Below are 15509 nucleotides of genomic sequence, written 5' to 3' on the forward strand. Positions count from 1 at the left end.
CCCAGTGACAAGTTCGCCCCCCTTAGGAAGATACATTCTGCTCCCCGCCATGATGCCCAGAAATGGTTTTCTAATGATTTTAAAAAACAAAAATTGGCTCCGCGACAACTCGAAAGAAAGTGGAGACGCAACTATTTAGCTGAAGATAAAAGGATCTATCTACACACTATGAAAGCATATAAAAAGTGCATTATAACTGCCAAAGTGGATTATTTTTCCTTCAAAATTCTGACCGCTAGCAACAGATCCAAGGAGATCTTTTCTATTGTGTACGAACTGTCTAATCCCGAAAGAGTTTCAATTAAACCTACCCCTTCTCAAACGTTCTGCAACTCTTTGAACTCTTTTTTATAGAAAAAGATTAGTAAAATTAAGGCCAGTGTCCCCACCTGTCTTATATCGGAAACAAGCTCCAGTACATTTAAAAACCCATGCATTTTCACTCAATTTCCTATTATCAGCAATCAGACTTTCGCTGATCTCCTATCCAAAGTTAAATCTGGCTACCCTGGGGACTGTTGCCCCCCTACCATTTTAAAAGAAATGTTATTGCCTTTCCTAGCCCGGCTCTAAACCTTCTGAATGAATCACTATCCCAGGGCATTGTCCCCGCAACTTTCAAGGAGGCAACTGTTGTCCCTCTCTTGAAGAAACGTGGCTCAGACCCCCAGATCCTTACGAATTACCGCCCTATTTCCCTTCTCCCATAGCTAGCTTAGGTTTTGGAAGCCTATGTAACCAGGTGCCTTTCCGAGTTTCTAGAGGAGTCTGAATATTTCGATCCTCACCAAGCTGGCTTTTGCCCAGCACACTCGACTGTGGCAGTGATATTGACAGTGTTGGACACTCTCCATAGTGATGGTGACATGGACTCCCCGCAGGCTCTTGTCCTGCTTGATCTCTCTGCTGCCTTTGACACGGTCGACCATGGTTTACTGGTTGACCGTGTGAGAGATGCTGGGATTCAGGGACGCGCACTGGGTTGGATTAGTTCCTTCCTGGAAAACCGTTCTCAAGCGGTTTGCACTGCTGAGTATATTGCTCCCAGGATTAGGATCTTATGTGGAGTCCCACAGGGCTCCTCACTTTCTCCTCTGCTGTTTAATCTTTATCTCCTTCTCCTCATTCAGGTCCTGAAGAAACGTCAAGTTTGCGTGTTTAACTACGCTGATGATTTCCAACTTATATTTTCCATCAGCAACTCTCCTGACTCGGTTCATGCTTTTCAGTCCACCATGCTGTTCATTAGTGAACAGATGAACAGCAACAATCTAAAACTTAACCCGGATAAGACAGGGCTGGTTTTAACAGGAGGCATTCATAAAAATCCCTGGGGCCCCCATTTTTGGCCTAATGAACTGGGTCAATCTCCCTCCCCTTCTAGTTCGGCCAAGAGCCTTGGGGTAACAATTAATCAGGATCTCACTATGAGGTCCCAAATCAGGTTAGTGATTTCCACTTGTTTCTTCCATCTGAGGAAAATAAAAAAGGTCTGAAGACTACTTACCCAGGAAGCCCTGATTCAGGTGACTCTTGCCATGGTCATGTCCCATACTGATTATGCCAATTTGTTGCATTTTGGCATCCCTTTATACCTATTAAAATGCCTGCAGCTGGTACAGAACCAAGATGTGCGCCTGATTTCTAATCAATCCAGGAACTGCCATGTTACTCCGCTTCTGAGGGAATTACACTGGCTACCAAGTGCTCAGCGCTGCGCCTTCAAGGTTTGCTGCCTCATTTTCAAATCTCTTAATGGAAGAAGTCCCAAATTCTTGAACAACCTGATTATAAGACATGAACCCAGACGCAACCTGCGTTCAGTCCATAAGCAATTCTTGTCCATTCCCTCATTTAAATTGAAGCGTGTAGGTGGTGCGAGGTTTGCCATCCTGGCCCCCAAACTTTGCAATTCTCTCCCCTCTGAAATCCACTTCAGCACAGACCTCTTAGGTTTCAGAAACTTCTTAAAACCTGGCTATTTTGACAGGCTTATGAGTAACTCCTTAGGGCACAGGTATCTATCAGGTCAGCGCCATGAAACCAACCTGGTGTACGTGCGCTATATAAATTTATTTTAACATAACAAGTCAAGCAATGGCTTTAGTGGATTTGCTTATTGCACAATGCTTCTATTCTGCATTGGGTAGAAGAAAAATGTGAATGACACAACAACCGATCAATGGAAGAAGAGGACTAACTGAAAGCCCGAACAAGTATGTATATTACATATACTTTTTGTAAAATCAAAAGGTCTTGGCTACTGCCAGGCCTAATAAAATTCTTATATATCTTGCAAAATGTTTAAAGCTGCCTCTAGCCAATTGTCTTGTGAGGCAGACAACAAGAGCTAACAAACGTTGACGAAGGTGATAGGTCTGGTGTTGGCTGGCAGCCATTTGACTTTGTCAGTTCTTGATTTGCCATAGATTTGGAACACATAATTGCTGTGAGAAGTGCAGGGCCCTTGACCAAAAAAATAATGGCTAAAAGCAAAATAGTTTTTGCTCTAAAAAAGCACAAAATGCAATAGTAGTCCCTGATTCTGAAGGGATCTAATTTCTGTGTGAATGTGTTCCTTGTGAAAGAGCAGACTGTCCTTGCCCACAGTGAAATTAGCTGATGGATGAAATGAAATAACACTCTGTCCTATGCTAGAGACCGACTAAAGGCAGAAAAAGGCTGGCTGATAGGTCCTATATAAGTAAGTATATAATATGTTTATTTTAGTAAAATCAAAGTGTCTTTGTTAATGCCAGACCTATTACTGGGCTACTGCTGCTCACTACGCCTGTGCTGACTAAGATTGCACCATGGTGCACGCTGTCTAGCATAGGCTTTGTACTCCTACATAGTATAATCTCCTATGTCTGTACACATTCAGGTGTGTTGTGGTACTAGCTCTCTCTTCTAAAGAAAGTCAAATCGTTTCTTTCTGAAAGCGACTTTAGAAATGCTGTTCAAAGCCCTTTATTCTTGCAGCTTGATGGTGGTAATTACATACTCTGTGGCCTCCCATACTCCACACTAGCACCACTTAGGGGTTTGGGGCATTATACATGCTGAATATGTCTCATCCAGGGCCTAAAGAAATATCATCACATCATCCCCGCTCTGTTGAAACTCCATTGGGCGGAACCCGGAGCAGCAGCTGATGGTGATGTAATTGGAGCTCTTGGACCACAGACTTCCGGTGGCGCTACAACGGAGCAGCGGAGCTTAGTTGCAGCAGGAGGAACGGCGGCTCGGAAAACGGAGCCGGAGCCGGAGCCACAGCGACGCGCGGGGGTGCAGCGCGGAGCGGAGTGAAAGGCACTGTCTGTGGTCACTGTGACTTTTAGACTTGCAGGACTCCTAGACCTCCTGTGACCTCCAGAAACGCATAAATTGAGGCCGCCACCACTGCCTAGAGCCCCGGTGAGCCATGGGAGGACGGCCGCAGTGATCCGGTGAGAGCCGCAGGGGGGGATTGATTTACCGATTTACCGAGCGGCTAGAAAAAAAAAAAAAGTGTTACAGAGACCTTCAGCAGCGATAGTCGGGAGGGTGTCACTGCTACCTCCCGCCACTGACCTTCTTCTCCCCTTCTGCCGCCAGCCACTACATAGCCACAGCCATTACACTCTGCACCGAGACTGCAAGGACTCTCCCTCCTAGTCACACGAGGGGACGGACGGCTGCAGGTATCGGGGAGAAGTGGTGGCGGAGGTTAAGGCCAGTCAGGGCTATCATTAGCCCACACAAAGCCGGTCAGAGCTCCCCTCCACCTCACATCTGGTCCACAGTCCGCCCCTGCTCCCTCCCCCTGATGGCAGTAGCCCCACCGTGCGGGAGTCGGCAGGCTTGGGAGGGTGAGTGGAGGTGGAATAGAAACCCGGAGCATTATCGGACGAAGGGCTGAAAACGGAGAGGACGCATAAGTCATTTGGCCACACTAGGGGAAACGCATGTTCTGAACCTGGGAATCACGGCTAGTTTTGAGTGCCAGTTGTGCAAGTTGTGCAAGGAAACCAGAGAAGGCAGGTTGTGTGTTGGTGTGAGCGCTGAGTCCAGCGCTGCGTGAACACCACCGTCTAAACCACAGCCCGTCGTTAACAGCGAAAATCTAAAAAAAAAAAAAAAAAAGTCGCTGGGCTTAGCGGTGAAGCTGTGAGACTCAAGCCGTGTGTGTTCCAGCCCTGTCCGGCCTAACCATGAGGTCTGGCAAAGTTAGAAAAGCCCCAGGTGAGAAGTTAACAACTCTTAAGGGTACAGCCAAATGGAGAAGAATTGAAAAAACAACTGGAAACAAGGCAAACAACACCTTAAAAAACCCCTTAATTTCGCCAATTGCCACCTTCTTTGAAAAGTCCATAGCGAGCAAAAACCCCTCACAGGATATTCGACTCCAGTTCCTGAAAGACCCGGGCTCAGCACTGTTTTCTTCAACAGCAGACGCCGTGGGATTATTGACCCCAATGGTCCCAGTAAAAGAACTTGAAGTAAACGTCTGGCCGGTGAAATCACCCTTGAATCATGATGCACAATCCAGTAAAGATTGCCTGATTACTACTGCTCAAGACCACCAACTAAACGGTGAGCACAAAAAAATTTCAAGCTTCACTATATCAGCATTAATACATACAGCGAGCAAGGAGGACCTAGACACCTTAGAACAACAAAACTCTCAAGAAAACCAAATAAGTGGACCTCCTAGATTAAGTATGGAAAGTGGGGAAATATTACAACAAAATCATACCCATTTACCCCACTCAAGCTTTGACGAGCCCTTTCAATCACGGTCAAACACTGGCCCATCTCAAGTCAGAGATCTATTGGTTGAAAAAGGCCCTGCCGATTGGACGAGCCAGGGACTACCTAACGCTGAGACCACAAAGCTTAAGGCGAATGAGGCTTTACATTCACTAGATCTGAGTAAAAACAGATCCTTATCTGGATTAACGGATCTTGCCGGAGAACATGCCTTAACAGACAATGAAACGCCGTATGTTAAATCATCAATAAATGAAGCACACATGAATTTACATAAGGGCGAAGGATCCCCGATTCTCGTTGCCCCCCTCCTGCAAGCACTACAAACAGCGACGGCTACGTTAATTATGCAATCCGACAAATTGGATATTCAAATTGATCTAATGAACATAATCGCTTCCTGCATAGCTGGGATAAACACAAAATTAGATAATCTTAACACCCTAATCAGAAGAGCCCAAGCTAACACCACCGACTTGCAACTATCTTGGCCTTGCGGCCCTATTCTTGACAAAATGAGCACCCTACCAATGGTCCTGGAACAGATCATTAATTTAAATAAACAAGCCATTAGCCGCGAAAGAGACCCCGACGCCCCAAAAATCACCATAACTGAGCCTCTACAAATAGGCAACAACAAGTCCTGCGCAAAAATGACTGAAGTACAGCCAGCTAAGTCCATGATCAATATAGAGTCTAATGACATCATGGAAAAATCAATGACCGAGTCCATTATTGCTGAGCCGACGAAACAAATATTAACAAAAAGACAAAAGAAAAAAGAACGGAAAGCGAGAAACAAAAAAAAAGAGGACTCTTTTTCACGTACTAGCATGTATCCAATATTTACAAACCAACAAACACAAAAAACGACAGAGGGCTGTCAAAAGAGAAACAGTCATGAGGAAACTGAAGAAGTCAGTAGGCACTTTATTACAAATACTTCGACAAAAAAGGAACCCATGGCCTCACGTTTATCAGAAAGTCCTACAAACCACCCATTAGCGCCAAAAACGAAGACAAATGACGCTGTAAAATTGATTAGCCTCCCGCCAACGGGCACAGAACAAAAAATTCCCGTAGATAGGGATAACATCAATACTACTGATCAAGAGGTAACTGAGCAGTCTAAAACTGCCTTAAACAGGTCAACTTTTCAAGTCTCGGTGCCAGTCTTGGTAATTAAAAACGCGGAAAGGGATAACACCAATACTATAGACCAAGAGGTGACTGAGCAGTTTAAAACTGTCTCAAATGGGTCCATTTTTCAAGATACGGCGCCAGCCTTGGTAATTAAAAATGCGGCACGGCACACCATCTTAACCAATATAACACCTACACTAATACCCCAAACCGCTCAAGTCGGAGCATACCAAGAGGGATATAAAGAAGCCCAAGAACGTGCTAGTAGTCAACCAGACAAGGTCTTCCTGGGTGAAGCCGAAAAGCCGGCTTCAATAGTTAATAATTCAAAAATAGCTTACCCAATGGGAACACAAGATATTGCACAAAATTCTGGGCCAATACGTCATAATCTAACATCATTCACCCAGCGTAATGTGGTTCAGACAAAACTGAGCTTTAGCATTGTGAATAAAGAAAACACGCAGTTAAAGCATGAGGCGGTAATGAAGCCAACGTCAGACAGCATGAAGCCACATGACGTCTGTTTTCAAATCATTTTTACCCCGGAGTGCGTTACCCAAGGGACTCATGATATTCTAAATAGAAGTAATATTTTAAAATTGATGAAGGAAATTAAGGATTTGACTCCCATTAAATCTTCTGACCTAGATCGAGTACAATTCTTAAGTAGCACAAAAGCATTAACAAATGAACAAACATTGACAACTTGGAAAACCGCCTCAATAGTACAATTAATACTAGGGAAATCGGAAATATTCCAATCGTGGGGTATCCAACTATCGCAACCAATCACTCCAAGATACCCGCTTCCCCTAAAGATAAAGAGTTGCCAACAATTTACAAGGAGCATGGCGGACCTTGCATCGAAAAAAACAGTTTATTCTATTTTATATAACGCCAAAGGCAGAAGTGAGGCAGATCCCATATGTGAAGAAACTGACATCGATAGAATGGGGGATTTGGTAGCGTCATCCGACGACTGGAAATGGCTTCCCGGTATGTTGAATAATCAGAAGAATTGACCGAACCATTCAGAAATAAATAAAGTAGTAAATAAAAACATACACATAATCTCATGGAATATAGCCGGAGCAAAAAGATTGTTGGAGGACGGTCTTGCCCCGGACGAATGGGACAACGCCGACATAATTGCTCTCCAAGAGACCTGGCTCCAGGAAGACATTGCATTGGCTGGATTTATTCACTATACGGTACCTGCGAAAAAAGGTAAAACCTTTGGCCGAGCAATTGGTGGACTTTCAGTTTACGTGTCTACTACTCTAAAAATCAATTCAGAACATCTTAAATCTCCAGATCCAAGCATTCAGCTTGTAAAACTATCTGGCAAAAACGCACACGGCCATAAAACGACAATTTTGATCAATTATTACATTCAACCAAATCATCAAGCAAAAAAGATAAAAAATTAATATGCTATGTAAGGAAATACTAAATCTACGAAGTACAGAGCCAACCTGGAACATTATATTAACAGGAGATTTTAAATCCAACCTGATATATACTCCTGAGGAAGACGAGATACTAACTGAAGAGAACACGCATTGGAATGTCCCTCAGCAGCTAAATGAAGCAAAAAAGAGCCGAAAGGATACCCTAGCCAAACATCTGGTAACGGAACTGGAGTACCTAGGCATGCGAGTTTTGAATGGAAGGACAGACGATGATAGACCTCCGAAAAAAACATATTATGGGACACACACCCAATCAACATTGGACTTTACCATCGTTAGCCTTCAATTGTTCCCCCAATTACTTATCTTCTATATAGAATATACACCTATGAGTGATCACGGGATGCAACATCTTAAACTCAACTCCGTTGCAGAAAGACTTCAACCTGTCTGTTTTCTACAGGGCCAATTAGGTACACTAAACCTAAAGCGTATATATTGGAACAGCTTGAATGAAGAGAACTGGATCGCAATAATAGAGGTCATACTGAAAAAGTTGGAAAGTGTAACAATGGATAAAATTCAAATCTGGTCACTTTTTTTAGAGAAATTACAGACAAAAATGAAACCACTTAAAATAGGGGCTAAAAGAGAGAACCCAAGAAAGAACTTGCCGCTGGAGCTACAAGAACTAAGAAGGGTTTTGCGAAGAAGTCAAAAAAACCTGCAACTAAACATTAACAACCAGAGCTATTTGGAAACCTTTTTTGCTCAAAGAAAGTTATATAAAAAAAGATTTGGGAGCATAAAAAAGAGGCGAATGACGAATTCTGGATTAACTTGTTGGCCAGCACTAAGCTCCAGGACTCAAATAAATTTGGGAAAATCATAAACCAGCTGATAAGACCGCGAAATGTATTAACATCAAACATCCAAGAAACTGAATGGGTAACTTTTTTGTCGTTAAAATTTAAAGAAAACCCAACGAAGTCTCTTGGGCAGCAACTTGTTTCGAGGGATCCTGATATGAATAATAGTAAAAATCAATGCTGTACTTATCCAACGACAACGGTCCCAAGGAATTCAGTACACTTCGCGACCACAGTTGGCTCTTACTCATTCGAGGAGATAATCACCATTATTAGAAAGGGTAAAAATAACGGGGCACCAGGACCAAACGGTATCCCGCAAATTGCCTTTAAACAATCACCAGAATTTTGGGCTCCAACGCTAGAAAAACTTTTTTCAGATGTTCAAAACTGTAATCGCATTCCTGAAAGTTGGAAAGGCTCTATCATCACGCCCATATATAAAGGAGGAGACAGAGCTAATCCTCTAAATTATCGTCTAATAACTCTCCAGGACATAGAAGCTAAATATTTCGCATCATTCCTTCTAAAAGATCTGGTAAATTGGGCAGAAGACAAACCAATGATCCCAATTAACCAGACTGGATTTAGAGCGGGAATTGGAACTATGTCAAACATACTGTCAATAACCATGATAGCAGAAAAATGCCAGTACGCTAAACAGGACCTTAACCTCTGTTTTATTGACCTTCAGGCGGCATTTGACAGTGTTGATCGTAAACTACTATGGGCGAAGTTAAGAAGATGGGCCATACCGGAAGCGATACTTAGGGGCCTACTCTTGTTCTACTCTGAGACCTGGACACAAATCAAGCTAGGGGACGGGTCACATCTATCAAGAAAGGTTTATACATCGATCGGATTAAAACAGGGTTGCGTCCTAGCACCACAACTATTTAACTTATTCATCTCTGACCTTTCAGATAAATTAAACAACTGTAATGCTCATGCACCGAAACTTGGCAACCTCCAACTTACTCATATGGCTTACGCCGATGACATTGTGCTTCTGAGCCTAACCAAAGTAGGCCTGTCTAGATTACTAGCAGTAATATCGGAATTCCTGGAGGCAAATAATTTAGCTCTTGATCTGTCCAAGACAAAAACAATGTTAATAACCAACCGCAGATCTGCGCATCTGAATATCATGCTTGAAGGAAAACTCCTGGAAAGAGTATCAAATTACAAATACTTAGGTTATTACATCGACGACAAACTGAACTTAAACGCTCAAAAAAAATACATGACCCAAAGAGCAGGTGCCTTAATATTTGCTTTAAGTACTCTTGCAAAAAAGCTGGAAGGTCCTTCGTTTACACCCTTATTGACAGTGATGGCCACCAAAGTTCTTCTTACCCTAGCGTATGCTAGTATAGCAATGCATGGCAAGGACGCTGTTATTTTAAACAACCTCAGCACAAAAATCTATAAGAAGGTCTTAAAACTACCAAGCTCAGCTTCACCTGCTCAGGTGCGTCTAGAATTTGGCGTAATGAATGAGTCACTGGGACGACTTTACACAAGTATTAGAGTATGGTATAGAATTAAAATGAATTCCACAAATAATACTATGAACCGATTTCTGTGGCAGGAATTAGAAAGCCAACAGAATTCAGCTGCTAATAAATATTTGACTTGTGCTTTGGAACAAACATGCACCGCCAAACTTTGGGACAAAGATCTGCCATATATCTCCTTTAAACAGGCACTAAATAAGGGGGCTAAATTTCACTCATTCATTACAGATAAAGCCATCTTTTCTGACCGCTCCCATTCTTGGTCTGTGTGTAATAGTTATAAAAAACTTACCCCAGCTGCCTATCTGGAAACAACATATTCGGTCTTCATCAAAAAGAAGCTGATGGCCCTGAGACTCGCTAAATTACCAACCCTGGCAGACGAACCGGTCTGGAAACGACCAGACTCAGATGTCTGTCGTCTATGCGGCACTACAAAAGAAAACTTAATCCATATTGTATGCCACTGTAAGACTCTGATGCAAAAACAACAATTGATGGACAGAATGCAGAACAATGTCATACATTCACCCCAGTACAGAGATCTCGGCCTAAATCCATTGTTTTTTTGCTCACCATGCCATTCCAGTTTGAACCCAGCCATATGCAAATCAGTCTTGACCCTGTGCCCCATGGGAACAGTCCAGCCCGAACTGCCAAGCCAGGTCCTCCCTGGACTGGAAACAAGCCTCCTAGGACCGGTTTCGGGCTTTCAGCCCTCGTCAGCCAGGATAGCTTGATTCCAGTGGCATGGAGAGCACGGGACTCACGTCTGAGCATAACAATGTCATACATTCACCCCAGTACAGAGATTTGGGCCTAAATCCATCGTTTTTTTGCTCACCATGCCATTCCAGTTTGAAACCAGCCATATGCAAATCAGTCTTGACCCTGTGCCCCATGGAAACAGTCCAGCTCGAACTGCAAAGCTAGGTCCTCCCTTGACTGGAAACAAGCATCCTAGGACCGGTTTTGGGCTTTCAGCCCTCGTCAGCCAGGATAGCTTGATTCCAGTGGCATGGAGAGCACGGGACTCACGTCTGAGCATACCCTTCCCACTCGGGGTGACAAATGCAAAAACAACAATTGATGGACAGAATGCAGAACAATGTCATACATTCACCCCAGTACAGAGATCTGGGCCTAAATCCATCGTTTTTTTGCTCACCATGCCACTCAAGTTTGAACCCAGCCATATGCAAATCAGTCTTGACCCTGTGCCCCATGGGAACAGTCCAGCCCGAACTGCCAAGCCAGGTCCTGCCTGGACTGGAAACAAGCATCCTAGGACCGGTTTCGGGCTTTCAGCCCTCGTCAGCCAGGATAGCTTGATTCCAGTGGCATGGAGAGCACGGGACTCACGTCTGAGCATACCCTTCCCACTCGGGGTGACAAATGCAAAAACAGCAATTGATGGACAGAATGAAGAACAATGTCATACATTCACCCCAGTACAGAGATCTGGGCCTAAATCCATCGTTTTTTTGCACACCATGCCATTCCAGTTTGAACCCAGCCATAAGCAAATCAGTCTTGACCCTGTGCCCCATGGGAACAGTCCAGCCCGACCTGCCAAGCCAGGTCCTCCCTGGACTGGAAACAAGCATCCTAGGACCGGTTTCAGGCTTTCAGCCCTCGTCAGCCAGGATAGCTTGATTCCAGTGGCATGGAGAGCACGGGACTCACGTCTGAGCATACCCTTCCCACTCGGGGTGACAAATGCAAAAGCAACAATTGATGGACAGAATGCAGAACAATGTCATACATTCACCCCAGTACAGAGATCTGGGCCTAAATCCATCGTTTTTTTGCTCACCATGCCATTCCAGTTTGAACCCAGCCATATGCAAATCAGTCTTGACCCTGTGCCCCATGGGAACAGTCCAGCCCGAACTGCCAAGCCAGGTCCTCCCTGGCCTGGAAACAAGCATCCTAGGACCGGTTTCGGGCTTTCAGCCCTCGTCAGCCAGGATAGCTTGATTCCAGTGGCATGGAGAGCACGGGACTCACGTCTGAGCATACCCTTCCCACTCAGGGTGACAAATGCAAAAACAACAATTGATGGACAGAATGCAGAACAATGTCATACATTCACCCCAGTACAGAGATCTGGGCCTAAATCCATCGTTTTTTTGCTCACCATGCCATTCCAGTTTGAGGCACAGGGTCAAGACTGATTTGCATATGGCCATGTCTAAACTGGGGTGGTGTAGTGGGCAAAAGAACGATGGATTTAACCCAGATCTCTTGACTGGGGGAGAATGTATGCAATGTCAGCATTCCGTCCATCAATTGTTTGTTGTAACGCTTTTTCGCCCTAAGTGGGATGGGTATTCCCAGACGTGGGACCCGTGCTCACTACGCCACTGGAGTCAACCTATCCTGGCTGATGACGGCTGATAGCCAGAAACCGGTCCTAGGATGCTTGATTCCGGTCCAGGGAAGCCATGGCTTGGCAGTTCGGGCTGGACTGTTCCCATGAGGCACAGGGTCAAGACTGATTTGCATATGGCCATGTCTAAACTGGGGTGGTGTAGTGGGCAAAAGAGCGATGGATTTAACCCAGATCTCTTGACTGGGGGAGAATGTATGCAATGTCAGCATTCCGTCCATCATTTGTTTGTTGTAACGCTTTTCGCCCTAAGTGGGATGGGTATTCCCAGACGTGGGACCCGTGCTCACTACGCCACTGGAGTCAAGCTATCCTGGCTGATGACGGCTGATAGCCAGAAACCGGTCCTAGGATGCTTGATTCCGGTCCAGGTAAGACATGGCTTGGCAGTTCGGGCTGGACTGTTCCCATGAGGCACAGGGTCAAGACTGATTTGCATATGGCCATGTCTAAACTGGGGTGGTGTAGTGGGCAAAAGAACGATGGATTTAACCCAGATCTCTTGACTGGGGGAGAATGTATGCAATGTCAGCATTCCATCCATCATTTGTTTGTTGTAACGCTTTTCGCCCTAAGTGGGATGGGTATTCCCAGACGTGGGACCCGTGCTCACTACGCCACTGGAGTCAAGCTATCCTGGCTGATGACGGCTGATAGCCAGAAACCGGTCCTAGGATGCTTGATTCCGGTCCAGGGAAGACATGGCTTGGGTTCGGGCTGGACTAATCCCATGAGGCACAGGGTCAAGACTGATTTGCATATGGCCATGTCTAAACTGGGGTGGTGTAGTGGGCAAAAGAACGATGGATTTAACCCAGATCTCTTGACTGGGGGAGAATGTATGCAATGTCAGCATTCCGTCCATCATTTGTTTGTTGTAACGCTTTTCGCCCTAAGTGGGATGGGTATTCCCAGACGTGGGACCCATGCTCACTACGCCACTGGAGTCAAGCTATCCTGGCTGATGACGGCTGATAGCCAGAAACCGGTCCTAGGATGCTTGATTCCGGTCCAGGGAAGACATGGCTTGGCAGTTCGGGCTGGACTGTTCCCATGAGGCACAGGGTCAAGACTGATTTGCATATGGCCATGTCTAAACTGGGGTGGTGTTGTGGGCAAAAGAACGATGGATTTAACCCAGATCTCTTGACTGGGGGAGAATGTATGCAATGTCAGCATTCCGTCCATCATTTGTTTGTTGTAACGCTTTTCACCCTAAGTCGGATGGGTATTCCCAGATGTGGGACCCGTGCTCACTACGCCACTGGAGTCAAGCTATCCTGGCTGATGACGGCTGATAGCCAGAAACCGGTCCTAGGATGCTTGATTCCGGCCCAGGGAAGACATGGCTTGGCAGTTCGGGCTGGACTGTACCCATGAGGCACAGGGTCAAGACTGATTTGCATATGGCCATGTCTAAACTGGGGTGGTGTAGTGGGCAAAAGAACGATGGATTTAACCCAGATCTCTTGACTGGGGGAGAATGTATGCAATGTCAGCATTCCGTCCATCATTTGTTTGTTGTAACGCTTTTCGCCCTAAGTCGGATGGGTATTCCCAGACGTGGGACCCGTGCTCACTACGCCACTGGAGTCAACCTATCCTGGCTGATGACGGCTGATAGCCAGAAACCGGTCCTAGGATGCTTGATTCCGGTCCAGGGAAGCCATGGCTTGGCAGTTCGGGCTGGACTGTTCCCATGAGGCACAGGGTCAAGACTGATTTGCATATGGCCATGTCTAAACTGGGGTGGTGTAGTGGGCAAAAGAGCGATGGATTTAACCCAGATCTCTTGACTGGGGGAGAATGTATGCAATGTCAGCATTCCGTCCATCATTTGTTTGTTGTAACGCTTTTCGCCCTAAGTGGGATGGGTATTCCCAGACGTGGGACCCGTGCTCACTACGCCACTGGAGTCAAGCTATCCTGGCTGATGACGGCTGATAGCCAGAAACCGGTCCTAGGATGCTTGATTCCGGTCCAGGTAAGACATGGCTTGGCAGTTCGGGCTGGACTGTTCCCATGAGGCACAGGGTCAAGACTGATTTGCATATGGCCATGTCTAAACTGGGGTGGTGTAGTGGGCAAAAGAACGATGGATTTAACCCAGATCTCTTGACTGGGGGAGAATGTATGCAATGTCAGCATTCCATCCATCATTTGTTTGTTGTAACGCTTTTCGCCCTAAGTGGGATGGGTATTCCCAGACGTGGGACCCGTGCTCACTACGCCACTGGAGTCAAGCTATCCTGGCTGATGACGGCTGATAGCCAGAAACCGGTCCTAGGATGCTTGATTCCGGTCCAGGGAAGACATGGCTTGGGTTCGGGCTGGACTAATCCCATGAGGCACAGGGTCAAGACTGATTTGCATATGGCCATGTCTAAACTGGGGTGGTGTAGTGGGCAAAAGAACGATGGATTTAACCCAGATCTCTTGACTGGGGGAGAATGTATGCAATGTCAGCATTCCGTCCATCATTTGTTTGTTGTAACGCTTTTCGCCCTAAGTGGGATGGGTATTCCCAGACGTGGGACCCATGCTCACTACGCCACTGGAGTCAAGCTATCCTGGCTGATGACGGCTGATAGCCAGAAACCGGTCCTAGGATGCTTGATTCCGGTCCAGGGAAGACATGGCTTGGCAGTTCGGGCTGGACTGTTCCCATGAGGCACAGGGTCAAGACTGATTTGCATATGGCCATGTCTAAACTGGGGTGGTGTTGTGGGCAAAAGAACGATGGATTTAACCCAGATCTCTTGACTGGGGGAGAATGTATGCAATGTCAGCATTCCGTCCATCATTTGTTTGTTGTAACGCTTTTCACCCTAAGTCGGATGGGTATTCCCAGATGTGGGACCCGTGCTCACTACGCCACTGGAGTCAAGCTATCCTGGCTGATGACGGCTGATAGCCAGAAACCGGTCCTAGGATGCTTGATTCCGGCCCAGGGAAGACATGGCTTGGCAGTTCGGGCTGGACTGTACCCATGAGGCACAGGGTCAAGACTGATTTGCATATGGCCATGTCTAAACTGGGGTGGTGTAGTGGGCAAAAGAACGATGGATTTAACCCAGATCTCTTGACTGGGGGAGAATGTATGCAATGTCAGCATTCCGTCCATCATTTGTTTGTTGTAACGCTTTTCGCCCTAAGTCGGATGGGTATTCCCAGACGTGGGACCCGTGCTCACTACGCCACTGGAGTCAAGCTATCCTGGCTGATGACGGCTGATAGCCAAAAACCGGTACTAGGATACTTGATTCCGGTCCAGGGAAGACATGGCTTGGCAGTTCGGGCTGGACTGTTCCCATGAGGCACAGGGTCAAGACTGATTTGCATATGGCCATGTCTAAACTGGGGTGGTGTAGTGGGCAAAAGAACGATGGATTTAACCCAGATCCCTTGACTGGGGGGGAAT

The sequence above is a fragment of the Triturus cristatus genome, chromosome 5_2 (genome assembly GCF_964204655.1).
Source record: "Triturus cristatus chromosome 5_2, aTriCri1.1, whole genome shotgun sequence".
Classification (NCBI taxonomy): domain Eukaryota; kingdom Metazoa; phylum Chordata; class Amphibia; order Caudata; family Salamandridae; genus Triturus; species Triturus cristatus.